This window comes from Canis lupus, chromosome 29, assembly GCF_048164855.1.
Source record: "Canis lupus baileyi chromosome 29, mCanLup2.hap1, whole genome shotgun sequence".
In the NCBI taxonomy this organism is placed as follows: domain Eukaryota; kingdom Metazoa; phylum Chordata; class Mammalia; order Carnivora; family Canidae; genus Canis; species Canis lupus.
In genome coordinates this window covers 26,840,787-26,855,196 of record NC_132866.1, presented here as the reverse complement: position 1 = coordinate 26,855,196, position 14,410 = coordinate 26,840,787, and the positions used below count along the sequence as shown (strand labels likewise).

At 41.5% G+C, this 14,410-nt stretch overlaps 1 protein-coding gene, 1 non-coding gene and 1 pseudogene across 10 annotated transcripts in view; all 3 read right to left on the bottom strand.

Moving 5' to 3' along the window:
- Window positions 1-14,410, bottom strand: part of ARMH3 (armadillo like helical domain containing 3) — a 181,713-nt gene that overhangs the window by 19,835 nt on the left and 147,468 nt on the right. The window lies entirely within an intron of this gene.
- On the bottom strand, window positions 5,007-6,611 carry LOC140620575 (small ribosomal subunit protein uS14-like; annotated as a pseudogene).
- On the bottom strand, window positions 5,250-5,352 carry LOC140621260 (U6 spliceosomal RNA). The gene has a single exon (XR_012020987.1). It is a non-coding gene; the product is annotated as a U6 spliceosomal RNA (small nuclear RNA).

Genomic DNA, 14,410 nt, shown 5'->3' with positions numbered 1-14,410 from the left:
GGTGGCGCAGTGGTTTGGCGCCTGCCTTTGGCCCAGGGCGCGATCCTGGAGACCCGGGATCGAATCCCACGTCGGGCTCCCGGTGCGTGGAGCCTGCTTCTCCCTCTGCCTATGTCTCTGCCTCTCTCTCTCTCTCTCTCCATGACTATCATAAATAAATAAAAATTAAAAAAAAAAGAAATTAGAAAAAGGGGCACATGGGAGGCTCTGTTGGTTAAGTGGCTGCCTTTGGCTTGGGTCATGATCCTGGAGTCCTGGGATCAAACCTGGTGTTGGGCTCCCTGCTCAGCAGGGAATATGCTTCTCCCTTTCTCTCTTTGCTCACTGTCTCTCAAGTAAATAAATAAAGTATGTATATATGTGTGTGTGTGTATGTGTGTGTATGTATATATATATATATATATATATATATATATATATATTTTTTTTTTTTTTTTTTTTTTAAAGAAGGGACTCCTGGGTGGCTCAGTTGGTTGAGCATCTGCCTTCGGCTCAGGTCATGATCTCAGGGTCCTGGGATAAAGTCCCACATCAGGCTCTCTGCTCATCAGGAAATCTGCTTTTCCCTCTTCTTCCCCAGCTTGTGTGTGTTTGCACTCTCTCTTGCTTACTCTCTCTCAAATAAATAAATAAAATCTTTAAAATGAGTAAAATATTTAAAAATTAAAAATTTTAAAATTAAGGAAATTAGATAAAGAAGAGCGAACAGAAGAAAATAACAAAGATGGTCATGTAAATCAATGAAATAGGAAACACCAAAATAATAGAAAATGAATGAATCTAAAAGCTAATTCTTTTTTTTTTTTTTAAGATTTTATTTATTTATTCATGAAGGACACAGAGGAGAGAGACAGAGGCAGAGACACAGGCAGAGGAAGAAGCAGGCTCCATGCAGGGAGCCTGATGTGGGACTTGATCCCGGGTCTCCAGGATCATGCCCTGGGCTGAAGGCAGGTGTTAAAGAACTGAGCCACCCAGGGATTCCCTAAAAGCTAATTCTTTGGACAGATTAAGAAAACGGATAAAACCTGTAGCCAGACTGAACAGGAACAAGAGAAGAAACACACATATTACCCATATGAATGATGAATCTATAGGCATTTAAAGATTTTATTTATTTGTTTATTTATTTATTTATTGGGGGGGCAGAGGGAGAGAGAACATCAAGCAGATTCTCTGCTGAGTGCAGAGCATATCCCTGAGCTCAATCTCATGACCCTGAGATCATGACCTGAGCCTAAATCAAGAGTCAGACACTTAACCAACTGAGCCAACCAGGTGCCCCCAAATACTATAGACATTTAAAGAAAAAAATGATATATACAAACAAGTTATACCAATAAATTTAACAACCCATATTAATGAATAACTTCCTTGAAGACACAAATGACTAAAATTGACTCAAGAACAAGTAGAAAACCTATCTCTAAATCTATTTTAAAAATTGAATTAATAATTAAAATGCTTCCCACAGGGGCGCCTGGGTGGTTCAGTCAGTTAAGCATCTGCCTTCAGGCTCAGGTCATGATTCTGGGGTCCTGGGATTAAGCCCCCCATAGAGCTCCCCACTCAGTGTGGACCTGATTCTCCCTCTCCCTCTCTAGCTCCCCTTGCTTGTGCTCTCTCTGAAATGAATAAATTGAATCTTTAAAAAAAATTAAAATATAAAATGTTTCCCACAGAAGCATACTAATATACGTAATTTATTTTGAAACACATAAAAAAGTAAGAGGGATTGATGGATCCATCCTATGGATCAGATATGTGATAAAATATAATAAAATGTAAATGACAGAAATTAGGTGGTGGCTATGCTGGTAGTCAATGTATAATTTACTCATCTTTACTGTATGTTTGAAATTTTCTTTATTTTTTCTTAGAGAGAGAGAGAGAGAGAGTGAGTTGTGTGGGGGGCAGAGGGAGAGAGAGAATCCCAAGCAGGTTCCATGTTCAGTGTGGAGCCCTACATGGGGCTTGATCCCACAACCCTGAGATCATGACCCCAGCTGAAATGAAGATTAGATGCCCAACCAACTGAGGCACCCCTGAAATTTTTTGTATTAAAATGCTGGGTAAAAAAAATCTTCCCACAAAGAAAAGAAAACTCTAGACTAAGATGCCCTCACTGGTTAATTCTATTAATTATTAAGCAAGAAATAATATCAATCCTACACAAACTCCCCCCCACACACACACACAAACTCCTTCTAAAAATGAAGAAAGCAGGGCAGTCCAGGTGGCTCAGCAGTTTAGTGCTGCCTTCAGCCCAGCCCTGATCCTGGAGACCTGGGATCGAGTCCCATGTTGGGCTCCTTGCATGGAGCCTGTTTCTCCCTCTGCCTGTGTCTCTGTCTCTCTGCCCCCCCCGCCCATGAATAAATAAAATCTTTTTAAAAAATGGAGAGAGGAATTTTTTTAAGATTATTTATTTATTTATTCCTGAGACAAGAGAGACACAGAGAGGCAGGTACTAAACCGCTGAGCCACCCGGGCTGCTCGGAGAAAGGAATTCTGCCCAACTTATTTTATAGGGCAACATTACTCCAATATCAAAATCAAAGACATCACAAGGATACTATGGAACTGACATCCCTCATAAGCACTGATGCAAAAATAATCAGCAAAATATTAGCAACTCAAATTCTGTAATGTATAAAGTAGATACTGTAACATGATCAAGAGGGGCTTATCCCAGGAATATAAGGCTCAGTTACTATTAAAAATTAATCACAATAACTCTGTATCAGAATAAGGAGAAAATCCACCTGACTAGCTCAGGGAATAGAACATGCAACTCTCCATCTTGGGGTTAAGTTTGAACTCCATATTGGGTATAGAGATTACTTAAAAAAATACTTAAGAGATAGAAAATCCATATAATCATCTCAATATATGTAGAAAAAGCACTAAAAATTCAATATCTATTCATGATTTTAAAATTCTCAACAGGCTTTAGCGCCTGCCTTTGGCCCAGGGCGTGATCCTGGAGACCCGGGATCAAATCCCACGTCGGGCTCCCGGTGCATGGAGCCTGCTTCTGTCTCTGCCTGTGTCTCTGCCTCCCTCTCTCTCTCTCTCTCTCTCTCTCTCTCTGTGACTATCATAAATAAATAAATAAAAATTAAAAAATAAAATAAAATAAAATAAAATAAAATTCTCAACAGGGGATCCCTGGGTGGCGCAGCGGTTTAGCGCCTGCCTTTGGCCCAGGGCGCGATCCTGGAGACCCGGAATCGAATCCCACGTCGGGCTCCCTGCATGGAGCCTGCTTCTCCCTCTGCCTGTGTCTCTGCCTCTCTCTCTCACTGTGTGCCTATCATAAATAAATAAAAATTTTAAAAAAATTCTCAACAAATTCAGAATGGGAAGGAAACTTCAATGTAATAAAGGGAATATATGAAAATTGACAGCTAACACATTACTTAATGATGAAAGACCAAATGCCTTCTCTTGAAAATCTGAAAAAAAAGTCTACTCTTACCACTTCAATATTTACTAAAGGTCTGAGCCAGTGCAATAAAGAAAGAAAAAGAAATCAAAGACATACATATTTGAAAGAACTAAAACTGAAATTATCTGTATGCAACATGATTATGAGCACAAAAAATTCTAAGGACCTTAAAAAAACAATTAATAGGGATCCCTGGGTGGCGCAGCGGTTTGGCGCCTGCCTTTGGCCCAGGGCGCGATCCTGGAGACCCGGGATCGAATCCCACGTCGGGCTCCCGGTGCATGGAGCCTGCTTCTCCCTCTGCCTATGTCTCTGCCTCTCTCTCTCTCTCTCTGTGACTATCATAAATAAATAAAAATTTAAAAAAAAAAAAAACAATAAATGAGTTTATCAAAGCTTCAGGAAAAAAGGTCAATATAAAACTATTCTATTTCTTTTTTTTTTTTTTTTTTTAAGATTTATTTATTCATTCATTCAGGGAGAGCGAAGAGAGAGGCAGAGACAGGCGGAGGGAGAAGCAGGCTCCATGCAGAGAGCCCGATGTGGGACTTGATCCCAGGTCTCCAGGATCACACCCCAGGCTGCAGGTGGCGCTAAACCGCTGCGCCACCGGGGCTGCCCAACTATTCTATTTCTATACACTAACCAAAAAAGTTGGAAATCAAATCATTTATATATAACATAAAAAATGAAATATCTGGGGACAGAGTGAACAAAACACATGCAAATACTATGCTAAAAAACTACAAAATATTGATGAGAAAATTTAAAAGATCTAAATAAATGGAGAGCTATTAAGTTTCTGGATTTGGAAACAATATTATTAAAGTGTTGCTTCTTTCCCAAGTTCATCTAGAGTTAATGCAATTCCAATCAAAATCTTAGCAGGGATTTCTGGGTGGCTCAGCGGTTTGGCGCCTGCCTTTAGCCCAGGGTGCGATCCTGGAGTCCCGGGATCGAGTCCCGCATCGGGCTCCTGGCATGGAGCCTGCTTCTCCCTCTGCCTGTGCCTCTGCTTCTCTCTTTCTCTCTCTCTCTCTGTCTATCATAAATAAATAAGTAAATCTTAAAAAAAAAAAAACTTAGGGCAGCCCTGGTGGCGCAGCGGTTTAGCACTGCCTGCAGCCCAGGGCGTGATCCTGGAGACCCGGGATCGAGTCCCACATCAGGCTCCCTGCATGGGGCCTGCTTCTCCCTCTGCCTCTCTCTCTCTCTCTCTCTCTCTCTCTCTGTGTCTCTCATGAATAAATAAAAAATAAAATCTTTAAAAAAAAAGATAACTATTATCTCACTATTTGAGAGGTAGTCTTTTCTGTATACATAAAAACCTATCATGAAAGAGTTCAAATGCATGTATATTTGTACGTTTTCAAAATAAAATTGGGCTTTTATATGCACTGCTTAATAAATTGTGCCTTTCACTTAAAAAAAAAAAAAAAAAAAAAAAAAAAAAACTTAGCAGACTTTTTTTTTTTAGCAGACTTTTTTTTGTAGAAATGGGACAAGCTAGTTTCAGTTTCACTTTTTAAAAATTTTAATATTATTTACTTATTTGTTTGACAGAGAGACAACGAGAGCCAGAGAGCACAAGCAAGGAGAACAGCAGAGAGAGAGGGAGAAGCAGGCTCCCTGCTGAACAGGAAGCCCAATATAGGGCTGGAACTCTCAGAACCCTGGCATCATGACCTGAGCCAAAAGCAGACACTTACAGACTAAGCCACCCAGGCACCCCAAATTCCACTCTTTACATGGAAATGCAAAGGACTATAGAATATTCAAAACACTTCTTTTTTCTAGTAAAAATATGGGACACTTCACACATTTGTGTGTCATCCTTGCACAGGGGTCATGCTAATCTTCTGTCATTCCAATTTTAGCATATGTGCTGCCAAAGTGAGCACAATTTTTAAAAAGAACAAAATCATTACAAAAAGATTAATAAATTCATCTTTATGAATACTAAATTAAAATTGGTCTTCATTAAAATGTCTGTCCTGGGGATCCCTGGGTGGCACAGCGGTTTGGCGCCTGCCTTTGGCCCAGGGCGCGATCCTGGAGACCCGGGATCGAATCCCACATCGGGCTCCCGGTGCATGGAGCCTGCTTCTCCCTCTGCCTGTGTCTCTGCGCCTCTCTCTCTCTCTGTGACTATCATAAATAAATAAAAATTAAAAATAAAAAATAAAAAAATAAAATGTCTGTCCTTTGAAAAACACCATTAAGAAGATGCAAAGGTAGGTGCCTGGGTGGCTCAGTGGTAGAGCTTCTGCCTTCAGCTCAGGTTGTGATCCTGGCATCCTAGGATCGAGTTCTGCATCAGGCTGCCTGCAGGGAGCCTGCTTCTCCTGTCTCTGCTTCTCTTTCTGTGTCTCTCATGAATAAATAAATAAAATCTCAAAAAAAAAAAAGAGGATGCGAAGGTAAGCCACAGGCTATGAGAAAATATTTGCCATATATATGTCATATATACATAAATATATGACAAAGAATTTGCATCCAGAATACACAAAAACTCTTAAATAACACACACACACAAAAGACAAATGAGCAAATTTTTTAAATAAGCAAATGATTTGGACACCTCACAAAAGAAGATACATAATGGCCAATAACCAAATGATAACTGCTCAAGCATCACTTGTCATCATGCAAAATAAATTGATAGTAATTTTTTTCAATTTTTAAAAAACACTCATATTTGAAATATTTTTATTTATGTACAATGATATAGCATTAAGATAGGTCTCTTGGATATACACAGTAAGTTAGGTATCTTGAATGATGCATTCAAGGAAGCTCACTTAATCTCACTTAATGAAGCCTATATCCTTACCATACTGGCAGAAACGCTGGTTGCACATACTGAGGCCGTAGACCCTATTTCCAGATCAGACCATGCCAGTATAAGCAGATACAGCAAGGAAGAAAACCCTGGCCAAATTTCCTCAGATGGCCCCAGGAGAGCTGATGGTGACCCATCTTGCTCTCTCGGATGCAGATGCAACAAGACTAAAGGTGATAAGGGACTCCTGGGTGGCTCAGCAGTTGAGTGTGGGCCTTTGGCTCAGGGTGTGATCCTGCTGTCCCAGGACTGAGTCCCACATTGGGCTCCCCAGAGGGAGCCTGCATTTCTCTCTGCCTATGTCTCTGCCTCTCTCTCTTTGTGTCTCTCATGAATAAATAAAATCTTAAAAAAGAAAAAAGACTAAAGGTGATAAGTAAGTATGTAGTGTAATGACAGCACTGAATACCCAAAGATTGGGTAAAATTAAGAACATGTTCCGAGTGTGATAAGAAACCCAATCAACAGTGTTTAGATTAATTTTCAGCCGGGCACTAGCCACCTGAGATTTTTATAAGTGGCTGTACTTACCTGGACCTTCTGACAAACTCAGTCATTCACCAAGCTTGGGGAATTATAGGGTCTTGCTTTTACCAATCTAGTGACTGTCCTGATTTTACCTTTTAATGAAACTGAGGCAAGGATAAAGATATGAGATGACCATGACTCTCCTTGTGGAAACCCACTCCAAATGAAGGTCATTGGCCTATTATTTATGGATTTCTGAGGCAATATTTCTCTAGGTTATGAGGAGGACAGGGAGGTTTTATCTTAGGTTTATAAACGGTCAGGTGGGGCTGCTGCAAGCATGCCACATACATTGGCTGAGGTGTAAAGGTAAACACATAGGCAAAGGTCTAAGCAAGAAAGCAGTGACACTAATTCTTATAGTGTGAAGTCTTCAAGGGCAGGCATGAATTTTGCATTTTTATAGCCCGTGGCTTGGCACACAGCAGATACTTCTGTACTTTTGCACTGAAAAAAATTATTCTGGGGCACTTGAGACTACATTATATATTCCTTGTCTTACAGCACTAACCAAAGCCTCCTAGAAGTAGAGAACTCTTAGACCAAGGGAGGTTCTGAGAGCGTCCTTAAAAGGTTTAGAATTGGTTCTTTTTCAAAACACTTTAGCCCAAAGTAGTGGAAACAAAGAAAAAAGCCAGTAGCCCTGGAACTAGAACAAATAACAACCTGGTAACAAACTCAGACTCTACTAAGTAAGCACCCCTCTCCCTCCACTGGTATGCTTACGGTGTCTTTCTATCTAAGATAACCTGAATCTCTCTCCAGGGTACAGTCATCCAATGTAATTGTTTAGAAACAAGGATCCAAAAGGTGGGCACAAATCTCTTAGGCTAAAAAAGATGATGCCTTTTTTTCGTTTTAATATTTTATTTAGGGCAGCCCCGGTGGCGCAGCGGCTTAGCGCCGCCTGCAGCCCGGGGTGTGATCCTGGGGACCCCGGATCGGGTCCCACGTCGGGCTCCCTGCGTACAGCCTGCTTCTCTCTCTGCCTGTGTCTCCGCCTCTCTTTCGCTCTCTCTGAATAAATAAATAAATAAATCTTTAAAAAAATTTTATTTATTTGTTCATAGACACAGAGAGAGAGAGGCAGAGACACAGGGAGAGGGAGAAGTAGGCTCCATGCAGGGAGCCCGACATGGGACTCGATCCCAGGTCTCCAGGATCACACCTCAGGCTGCAGGCGGCGCCAAACCGCTACGCCACCAGGGCTGCCCCAGATGATGCCTTTTAAAAGGTAACTAGTTCCTTTATACAGCTATCCTGCATATAATATGCAGATGTTTCCCCCCTTTTTTCCCTCTTTCTATTTTCATCTCCTATACTTCAGGACTAAACTCAATTTAAGAGCCAATATAGGTTGGCTAGTCCTCCCAGTCCATCCATGTCTTTTAAGCCTGTAACTACAGGGCTTTCCACTGCCCTGAGATTTATTGATCTGACAGACTGGCTCTGCCCTTCAGTAAGGTGGATCAGATAATGAACCTCACAGTGGGTGATTAGTAAGAGGCCAGCAGCTGGTTAAAGGAGTGGTGACAGTGACTTTCTTTGATTTCCCTGGGCAGTTGCCCCACCTCCCTGACTTTATTTGGCTGAAGCCCTAGGCAGCCCTTGTGAAGGTTTTCTTTGCACTAATTATAGATCCAAGGTGTCCAGGCCCTTACCCTCCGCAAGCAAGGCATGCAATCCCATTAAAAGGCAGCCAAGGTAATGGCGGCCGGGGAATCAGGACACAAATATTGCATCAGGCCTTCTTCTCTGTGGCTTACTGCAGGCAGGACACTTCTCCCCACTCAAACTAAGAGGCATGTGTCTCTCTTCTCCCCATCTGAGGTTTCTTTCTTTGGAAATATATCACATCTCAGGGAGGGAGAGAGAAAACAGTCTCTGCTCCCAACTCAGCAGCGATGTGACATGGGGTCTCTGCCTCCCCAGGCCTCCCCTATCCATCCCTCCCTAAAAGACAGAATTCTTTAGCAATAATCCCACTTGTGGGCTATCCACAGTTTCCCTCTAGCTGAGTGGGTTATTCTTAAGATCACAACTTCCTTTGCACAGTATTAGTGTGAAAGGTCAAAGTGCTGTTATGGTACCTAGCAAAAGCATTTCCAATTAGCATAGTCTATAACAGATAAAAGTTAGAATAGCAACATTTTTGGCCACTGATGTTAGCACAGTGGCAAACCATACTCTTTCTAGCATACCTTATAGAGTTTTGAGCTATCTCTTGAGGAAGAAGTTGCAGTGGAAATAAAACAAAAGTTCCCAAAGATCTATTTAGAAGGAAGGAGGTGGCTAAAAAACAAACCAAAGAGGGAAATCCTATTTGTACACTCTCATCTAATAACTGGAATAAAGGATCCTTCTTAGATTAAACCAAGAAAGCAAGGGCTGCTGTCTCCCATAACCTCTGGAAAAGCTGACAACTACTGGAATTCCTATAAGCTGCAACATTATTCCTCTATGCACTGCCAGTGAAGTTTCGCTGGCAATGAAGCCTGACTGAGGAAGACCAGAGTTCATGTAATGCCATTTCAAAATTCATATTTAATTGGAGGAAATGCAGACGGTGGCAGAGATGAATAATAAGCTGAGCTCTTCACCGGTGACCTCTGCATTCATTTAGCTTGGTTGTGGGACATTAATGTTGAGAGCCTGTTGTTGTTTTAGCAAAATGGAACTACTACTTTAAAAACAATTAAAATTCAGTGTACTATTTTTTAGAGTTTGACTTACATAACTATATTATCTATTAAAATCTCTTTTTTTTAAGTCGTCATGTTCCTTGGTGTGTAGAAAAGCTTTATTTCTCATAGTGACTTTGTGGACATGCCTGGTTGAATAAAGAGACTCTTTCCTCATTTATGAAGTTATCATACTGTGCAAGTAGCCTCTACTTAGGCATTTCTACCTAACTGGCTGGCAAACTCCCCAGGCCTCTGGTCAGTACTTATCTTCCTCTTCCCAAACCAGGACCTTTCCCCATCAACCAGGAGTGAGTCCTGTTACCTGTACCGTCCCTGCTTCTCCCCTCACCTTCCTACCCTAACCCTCCCTCCCTCTTCCTTCAGAACACCTGGCAAGCTCAGGTTGTCACACATGTTCCCGTCTGATAAAGTGGAAGCAAGCAGCTCAGGCATCAGTGTCAGACAGATCAATGCTCCAATTATAGCTTTACACTAACAGCTGTGGGACCACAGGCAAATTACTTAGCCTCTTTAGCATCCTCATCTATAAGATGATAACTGTACCTACCTCAAATAGTTGATAGAACAACTAAGTAAATAACCTAGGTAAAAGCACCTAACTCAGTAACTGATAGCTGTTTCTTTCCTTTTATCTATCTGTGTCCCCTTAAAATCCAAGATACCATCTCTCCTTTCTCTGGCAGTGCAGCGTGCCTCCTGGTCCAAGTAAGACTGTGGCCCTCCTAGCAGCACATCATCAGCTCATCCTCTTACGTGGACTTTCTCAAGATGCTCATATAACATTAAGTTGGCTTTCAAGTTAAACAGCTTGTTAGAAAAATCTCTCTGCCTCTGACTCTGTCTTTCCTGCTTTAGTGAATCTAGTTAACAAACAACTCATACCAAACCTTTTCCTGTCAAACAGGCCAACTGAAAGCTGGAAACTAAACGAAGGCAACAAGGAAGGGGGTGTCATGGAGCCAATGCCATGTCCCACGCTGGTGCTCATTAAGAGTCTACATGGCAGGGATCCCTGGGTGGCACAGCGGTTTGGCGCCTGCCTTTGGCCCAGGGCGCGATCCTGGAGACCCGGGATCGAATCCCACGTCGGGCTCCCGGTGCATGGAGCCTGCTTCTCCCTCTGCCTGTGTCTCTGCCTCTCTCTCTCTGTGACTATCATAAATAAATAAAAATTAAAAAAAAAAAAAAAAGAGTCTACATGGCAGACCTCACTCGGAGCTATAGGGAGGCAATGCAAAACTACAGGCCAAGTGTAAGAAACTGAGTCACGGCTATCAGAGAAATCTTAAATCTCAGATCTCCAGCATGTGTCCCTGTCCAGGCTGCTTTTGCATGGTGGTTAAGGCTCTGCTGCTCTAAGATGTAAAAACATCACAGGAGCTCTCAGAGTGGGCTACTCAAAGGTCTCAATTGCCAAGGGGAGAACTTTCTATCAGTAGCTCCCAAGGGGAAAGTGAGCTACAATCACAGCTGCTCAGAAAGCCCTGCCTCATAGCTTTACAGCCCCCTTCTCTCAGTCATCCTCAACAACCTGTGATGTGCTGGCTCATGCACACTTGGCCTGTGAGAGCTAACAGTTAAATTTTCAAGCACTGTGAGAGCCACTTGGCTTCATAGTGGGAGAATTCACATCCAACACTGCAAATCAGCCCCCTTCCGAATACTCACCTCCTTCAGTAATTGTTACACATATACTAGCACATCAAGGGCCAACAACTCTAAAGCTGAAACATCAGGCTCCATTTCCTCATAAGCCTTGAAGCTCTTAGGATTATCTCCCCTGAGATCTTTCCCTACTTCTTCCTAGATGTTCTCAAGTAATGGGCACCACCCAGGGCCCCTAACAATGTTTGCCCCATGGACCAGGGCTTTCCTTTTATTATCATCTCATTCCTCTCTGGGAAAATAAAGCTAGATTTTTTTTTCAAGATTTTATTTACTTATTCATGAGAGAGAGAGAGAGAGAGAGAGAGAGAGAGACATAGAGAGGTAGAGGGAGAAGCAGGCTCTCTATAAGAAGCCCAATGCAGGACTCAATCCCAAATCCCGGGATCAGGGCCTGAGCCAAAGGCAGACGCTCAACCGCTGAGCCATCCAGGCATCCCTAAAGCTAGATTCATTATGATTTCTAAATGCCTAGCACTTATTTGTAGTGGCCCTTAGGATCAGGAGAAAAATCAGAAGGTTTATTAAAAAGATTACTAACAGACAGACATATTAGTTTCCAATGTAACCTTCACTCATTCAGATATGAAGCATTTTTTGTTTCCCTAATTTACTGTATTCCTACAAATAAGTCATATTATTTACTTTGTCATAATACTTTTGAAGATAGCTCTTCCAATATACATTATATATGCCTCCTCTGAATCCAAAATCCAAAGCCCTAATGAGAGTTGAAACTTAAAGAGATAAGGAGAGTAAAGCTCCATAAAATTCCTAAAGTAGAAAACTTATGAATGTGGTTATACTGTCCTGTGGTCCTGTGACATATGGGGATGCCAGCAGATCACCTTGCTGATCCTCCTGGAAAATTCCTAAGTTTATATGTAGGGAGAATTTTAGCCGACTCCTGGGCCACTTGGCTGAAAAGAAAATCAGCTTCAAGAGAGGTCTGTCCACTCCTAGAAATAGGATATAGAATGGTGGTTGCTGGGGTAAGGAGGAAGAAAGGGAAGTTATTCACCTGATAGGGCTTTAGTTTTATAAGATGAAAAGATTCTAGGGATCAATTGTGCAACAATGTGTACACATTAACACTACTGTACTGTACACTTAAAAATGAATGGTTTAAGGTGGTAAATTTTGTTGTGTGTTTTTTACCAACATTTTTTTTAAAGCTCGGTTTGCCTATTAAGTCTCATCACATGCCTAGCACTGAGGGTGGTTCATAATGGGCTTTTGACGAACACTTATGAATTGAATCCAAAACAGTACAATTAGGACAGGGATGAGAGTGAGTACATTAGGGATTATGGAAGTTGTGATGACAATTTAAATGACTGAACAGTATTTCTAAGTCATTCGGCCTTTGGGTACTCTGTGACCCAAGTACAAGGTTTACAGAAACTCTGGGACTCTTCTCCCTTCTTTCTGTCCTTTTTAGATCCTGGCTTTGAGTACATTTTACAATCTATTCCTCTCCATTTATCCAATCCCTATCTCTACTCTTTGAAGGTCCACCCAATTCTTCTCATTTCCATATGGTCTTTCCTGACCACCACAACCTACAAGGATCTTCCTCTGATAGAAGCTCACATGTCCTACTGCTAGTACTGGTCAGCTATCGATAAGCTGTCTTAAGCCACCTCTTGACTTTATTTCATCATTTGAGAACAAAAGTCCTTTATCACATTTCTGTAATCCTCAAATGCCTAGCACAATCTGAAGTACAGAGCAGGCACTAAATGCCAAAACACTGACAGCTGAATGAAGGCTAAAGAAAGCAAAGGCAGGGTGGGGGGTGGGATCTGAGTGGCTCAGTCCATTAAACATCTATTTTCAGTTGAGGTCATGATCTCAGGTTCCGGGGATCGAGCCCCGCAACAGGCTCCTTGTTCAGTGGAGAGTCTGCTTCTCTCTCTCCCTGTACCACCTCTGCCCCCACTCGTACTCTCTAATAAATAAAATCTTTAAAAAAAAAAAGTAAGAAAGAAAAAAAAAAAAAGCAAGGGTGGGCCAAACATTATTTGTGACCAAAGTCACAAAGTTGGTCATGAATGAGACTAAAAGCTTAAGGAATCAGATGCTCAGAGAAGGTTTTAACTTGAATCCTAAACTGCAATTGTGTACTCTAGATATTCAGAGCTCTAGAGAATCTTCTGTAAAGTTCTACCATGAAGCCCTCTCTTACCTATTATAAATTTAGAGCTGGCATAAAGCAATATGTAACAAGCATTTGTAAACCAAAACAAATAGTGAATAACCTAAAAGAAGCCCAAGATCCTCAATGGGCATTTTCAAAGTTCTGATGGCTTTGAGGAAAAGAAGTATGAGGTACTTACTATTCAAGGAGCTATGCTAATGATTCTTAAAATTTAGTGGGGGAGGTGTCAAATATCGGTTAGGAATTTTAAGAAAGACGGATATTTTTTAAGATTTAATTAAAATATATATATATATATTTAAAGATTTTATTTATTTATTTGAGAGAGAGTGTGTGTGCATGCATACACACACACACACACAAGGGAGGGGAGGAAGAGAGGGACAAGCAGACTCCCAGCTGAGCACAGAGTATGGTGCCAGTGTGGTACAGAGCTTGATCCCAGGATCCCAAGATCATGATCGGAGCCTAAGTCAGATGCTTCACTGACTGAGCCACCCAGGTGCCCCTTTTTAAAAATATTTTTTTTTAAATTTATTTATTTATTTATGATAGTCACACACACACACAGAGAGAGAGGCAGAGACACAGGCAGAGGGAGAAGCAGGCTCCATGCATCGGGAGCCCGACATGGGATTCGATCCCGGGTCTCCAGGATCGCGCCCTGGGCCAAAGGCAGGCGCCAAACCATTGCACCACCCAGGGATCCCCTAAAAATATTTTTTAAAAGTAATCTCTACACTCAATGTGGGACTTGAACCTACAACCCCAAGATCAAGAGTCGTACATTCTACCAAATGAGCCAGCCATTTGAGAGACAAAGTACAACAATGGTTATAAGGGGGGGAGGGGAATAGGCAGTTATTGTTCAATGTGACAGGCTTTCAGTATGGAATAATGAAAACATTTTGGTAATGTGTAATAGTGATGGCTGCAAAATGATGTGAATATATTTAATGCCACTGAACTATATACTTGAAAATAGTTAAAATGGTAAATTTTATGTATATTTTACCACACACACACAAAAAGGAGTTAAAATGAACAAACTTCACAAT